Source organism: Camellia sinensis, chromosome 12 (assembly GCF_055761805.1).
Source record: "Camellia sinensis isolate YWXY chromosome 12, ASM5576180v1, whole genome shotgun sequence".
In the NCBI taxonomy this organism is placed as follows: domain Eukaryota; kingdom Viridiplantae; phylum Streptophyta; class Magnoliopsida; order Ericales; family Theaceae; genus Camellia; species Camellia sinensis.
The window spans coordinates 38,699,455-38,704,821 of NC_138972.1; the positions used below are offsets into that span (position 1 = coordinate 38,699,455).

The window sequence follows — 5,367 nt, forward strand, 5'->3', positions numbered from 1 at the left end:
GTAAACATCCTCTTTTTGTTATGTGGTTTATGAACTTGTTCAACCACATTAGCCTTCGACTCAATGTGATTTTTCCCATTCCTCTTTTCAGCCTTTCGGTTATCTTCCTCAATTCTCAGTCTTACAATAAGTTCATCGATGGTCATCTTTTTGTGTTTATGTTTTAAATAATTTTTGAAATTTTTCCAAGCCGGTGGTAACTTTTCCACTAAAGCAGCGACTTGGAAAGATTCGCTAAGAGACATACCTTCTGAATAAATATCATGCAAAATTAATTGAAAACTTCGAACTTGAGAAATTACCGTTTGGGAGTCTACCATAACGAAGTCCAGAAATTTACCGACAACAAATTTCTTCGTGCCAACATCCTCTGTCTTGTATTTCTTCTCCAAAGAATCCCACAATTCTTTTGCTGACTTCAAAGGAGTATAAACATCATACAGCATGTTGTCAAGGCCATTAAGGATGTAGTTTCTGCATAGGAAATCTGAATGTTTCCAAGCATCTACAGCGGCAACAACTTGTCGATCAGTTTCACCCTCTTTAAGTGCTGGAGCCTCTTCATGGAGAAACCGGGCCAAATTAAGAGTTGTAAGATATAACAGCATCTTTTGCTGCCATCTCTTAAACTCAGTATCGTTAAATTTTCCCGTTTTTCTCCATGATTGATTGGTACTTGAACATGGTTCTGGATAGGGATCGGTGTTGGTGTAACAATTGGACTATCACTTCCAGTTGTAGTTTCAGTTGTAGTAGCCATAAAATCTGATTACAAAAATAAAAAAAACAAACCACAAATTAATTTTCTAGTTACTAAAACCAGAAAATAAATTATAACACAAAATAATTTTATTTTCCTTGTTACTACAACTAGAAAAATAAAATACCACAATAATTTTCTATAACAGCAAATAATATTTTGTAATTGTTAATGATACCAGTATATTACTACTAGTTAAAATAGAGAGTATATTACTACTATCTGTCAAATAGTTTATAATACTATTTGTATTTTCCAACCAGAATATCACTTTGAAAACACAGAAAATTAAACACAATGAAGACACCAAAAATGATCTGTCTTAAGATTGTTGGACAATCTTCACTGTAATTAAATTAACTTAATTTTGTTTGGGTACTAAATGACAAATAGAATATAAAAGGAAAATAGGAAAGGAGAGAGAAAGTTTGATTACAAAAATCAAACTAGAAAAAGAATTAAATAAATAAAAGCAGATTTTATTTTGTTAAGAAAACAAAATTAAAATCTGATTTAAATAAATAATAAAAATAGAAAATAAATAAATAACTTACTTGATTAATATCTTCAATATTATTCTGATCAAGTCCAATGTTTGACACTGTGTCTTTAAGACAGATTCGTCATCTCCACGGTGCTTTCAAAATATGGACGTCTATCTCCTAAAATGAAATGATCAACAACAAATATATGCAGCACTACAATATATTTGTACAACGAACACACTAAGTGTATATACTCTTTCTCACAGAAATTATATGCAGCAAAATGTAGAGAATTTTAGCAGAGGAGAAGTACGAAAATTGATCGACAGCCTATTTATATAGGTGAAGTGGTGGCTTGGTGGCTTTTTAATTTGAATTAAACAGGTGCAAAACCTGTTTGAACAGGTAGATACCTGTTCAGTTTAAATAAACAGATACAAATCTGATGGGTTCAAATTTTGAACAGATAAAATCGTAAGGGACATGTTTGGATGTGGGGAAAAAATCAGAACAATTTATTTCCTGAATTAATTTGAATTTTGGATTTTATTTTACCAAAAAATAAAATAAAATTTAAATGTTTTTTGCCCAAAAAGATTAGCATTGGGCCGGACAAGCCTAACCCAACCACACACCAGCACCCAAGCCCAGGCCTAGCTTGCCTGACCGGACAGAGGGCGGCGCGCGCGCGTGTATGGTGATTTTTGGGTCCAATGCGTCAAGCCCATTTTGGTCATAACCTCCCTCTCTACAAAACTTGGGTAGCCCTTGGGGCACACCCCAAGTTCCAATCTCATGCCTTATAAACCCATTCAAAACTTCTCACCAAATCAATGTGGGACAAGCCATTTTCCAACCTTAAGGAATTTCCACCAAACCTCAATTTCTATGGAGCTCACTTTGGCTTTAATTTCCCATTCACTTGATAATGGTTTTGAGTAACCAAATATACCACGTGAATCACAACGTGGCATAGAACGCGTTGCCACGTTGACCTGCGAAAATCAACGCATGGGACCAACCTAAAAAATAGACCAAATTTAAGAAAAAATTCTAGTTTTACCTAGAATTTTCAAACCATTTCCAACAGTAATAAGTAGTAGTGACGCTACTAATGGCGAGGATCGATAATCTCGTGAGGGTATTTATTATGCAAGAAAGTTGACAATCCGAGAACAAAGCAGATAGGAAAGCTTTGTAATATTAAAGTAGTTTTGTAACACTACAATAATGTGTATTTATATACATCATGGTGGCCTTTGGTAATGGACACAACTCTTGGTGTTGTTTCACAACATCAATAGTCACGATGCTTTATCCAGGGGTTGTGTGTTTGGCTTTCAAATTCAAACTGTTGCTTCAAGATTGTTCTCTTTTCGTGTAGGAAAGTTCATCACAAATCAAATAAGTTATCATTGAGTATGGAGACACCCACCGAATTCTGGTGTGGCCACTCTCATTCCATCAGATTGTGCATGTAGTCAGTGATGTGAACAACATGCATGCATGCTTCCCTTAAGTCATTGATTAATAAATAATTTTTTTAATGAAAAGGTCAAGATTAAAATTCAAATAATCATTGCAGGAAATTCAATTTTTAGCGGCATTTAAAAAACGCCTCTATAAGTGTTAAAAACGCCGCTAATTCTTTTTGCGACGCTTAGCATCAAGCGCCGAGGACGCGGCCGTCGCTATAACTTCCTGACGTTTTAAAAACGTCGTTATATTAGTACAGGCGGCGTTTAAAAACGCCGCTAAATGTCTTCCTTGACAATACCATGACGTCATTATGATATTTAGCGACATTTTTTAAACGTCGTCATATCTTTTTTAAAAAATCTAACCGTTAATATTTTGGGTTTTAAGTGACGTTTTTAAAAAAACGCCATGATATCTCCTTTTTTTTTTTTTGAAATTGTGCTAATTTATGTGATTAAACTAAAAAAATACATATAATAAAAATGAATAACACTAATATGAAATAATAACTTACATTCAAATAGCAAATGCATCATTAATTCACTTTCCCATTCACCAATCACCATTACCCACAAAATAACATATCCACAAATGATATTTTAATATTACCCCCAAAATAACATATCGAAAAATTGCATTCACAATTCTCAACCAAAAAATTGATTACTACTTTGTATACAAAGCCACAATATTGCTATCAGTCAAAATATATTATATATAAGACGACTAAATTTCCAATAGAAATCTTATATAGTAAGTTTTTTGAGTGAATACAGTCTCGTATCCAGAATACAAAATTGCTATCATTTGATCAATTATCTCTTCATCTGTTAGATTATATCTGTTTTCTTCACCCCTATTCATTAGGAGACCAAGCATGTCATGTTTGGTTTCTTGGCAAGCTCTTCTTTCCTCTACGGGTCGTCTCAGCATGCTACAGATAAGATCAATGAAATATTCCATATCTTCAAAACTAGAAAGGTGCCATCATCATTATTTCACATAAATTTATGAGCACACATCAGCATCATGAAAAGTTCAAAAAACTATTGCATTCAGCAGCACTGTCACGTATGTTTGACTGCTCAAGCAGGTGCTGGTAACCAACTCATGTTGTTCAATGCTAAAACAATTTAACGGAAAAGAAACTAACTTTTATTTAGTGTTATTGATTCGCTGAATGTTCAGAATCGTATGTAATAAAAACAAAAGCATACAGCAGGGAGAGAATCACCTGTTGTTTGAACTTTCCATTGTGAAGTTGTTGGCCACTAAATTACTGCATATTACACCCCAGCAAATCTCAATGTCAGTTTCAGTTTCAAGGGTAAAAGTCAATGTAGAAACTGTCAGTTTCAGTTTTAGTTTCAAGGGTACTAGGATTGTTGCCTTGCCTATTACATGATTTTCTTGCACACATAGCAGGGTTGTCTAAAAAATATGTTGCTGTTAATAAAAATCAAATGGCAAAAATGATTAATCTCTGATGAATTGCAACTTAAAAAAAGAATGACAACTAATTCAATTGATGAAGAAAGATACAAGCAGCATATTTTCCACCCTATTAAGAATGTATAATATCATGTTGCATGATTATATAAAGAGATTACCATGAAGAACCACACTGCATGAAGTAGTGGCTAAGATTTATTAATAATGGACAAAAAAAATCTTCAAACTTTATTTACTCCATAAGGGGAAAAATTATCCTTCAAACCCTAGGACTTGCGATTACGGCTTTGTTGCTAGGTTGTAAATAGAAACCCTCAGGAGTGTTATCTTTAGTACGGCAATAAAACCTAGAATTCTAGTCAAGTATACTTTTTTTTAAAAAAAAATAAAGGTGTAATGATAGTTTTTCTAGGTAGAAAGCTTTTTGAAGGGTCTTTATTCTTTTAAGAGTTTTCCCAACTTTGTTATCCTGATTTAGAGCCACAATACATTGAAAACAAAGATAATAAATAAATCAATGTAAAGGCTGGTTAACACATTCAGTATACCGCATCTACTTATTGAAACCAGATTACAGACTGCTAGAATTTAAAAGTGAAGATTTAAGCACAAATACTCTTAACACAAGCTAACTCAGATTAATCATATGCAACAAAAGAATTGAGACAAATTACCTGCAAGGCCCTCCCATACATCCGACGTTTCCGAAGGTTGAGCATGGCCAAGGCTATCTCAGGTCGATTCAAGTCATTTCCCTCCTCAACCCACTTATCCAAAGCACTTTGAACATACAAACTTGGAGCAGCCATGATAGCCTTGAACAATGCCGAAGAAGCTCTCTTTTGTGGAGGTCTTTTCTCAGTTACTTCTGCCTCAATATCAAATAATTCCAGCTCATTTTGAGGTTCTTCTACACCATCACCATCATCTTCTTCTTCAGAGAGCTCTGGTTTGGAAATCAATTGATCTTCGTTTAAATCGTCAACATTGCTGTCTTGAACCACATCAACAACACTAGCTGCAGTCTCAAGCTTAGAAAACCCATCCTCCAAATCATCTTCTTCTTGTGCACTGCTTTTTTGTGTTAGCCTGTGAAGAAAAACTGCAACACCCCATAAAGAAATTTGGGGAACCATGTGCTGCACTGTAAAATCTCTTCAAAGAGATGCATCCATCAGATGCTACTAGGCG

At 34.2% G+C, this 5,367-nt stretch overlaps 1 long non-coding RNA gene across 1 annotated transcript; it reads right to left on the reverse strand.

The window, feature by feature from the left end:
• Positions 1–3,415: 3,415 nt before the first annotated feature.
• Positions 3,416–4,097, reverse strand: LOC145804132 (uncharacterized). Its single transcript, XR_014345749.1, has 2 exons — positions 3,959–4,097; positions 3,416–3,658 (listed from the first exon to the last, which is right to left on the reverse strand). It is a non-coding gene; the product is annotated as an uncharacterized LOC145804132 (long non-coding RNA).
• Between the last annotated feature and the right edge of the window lie 1,270 nt (positions 4,098–5,367).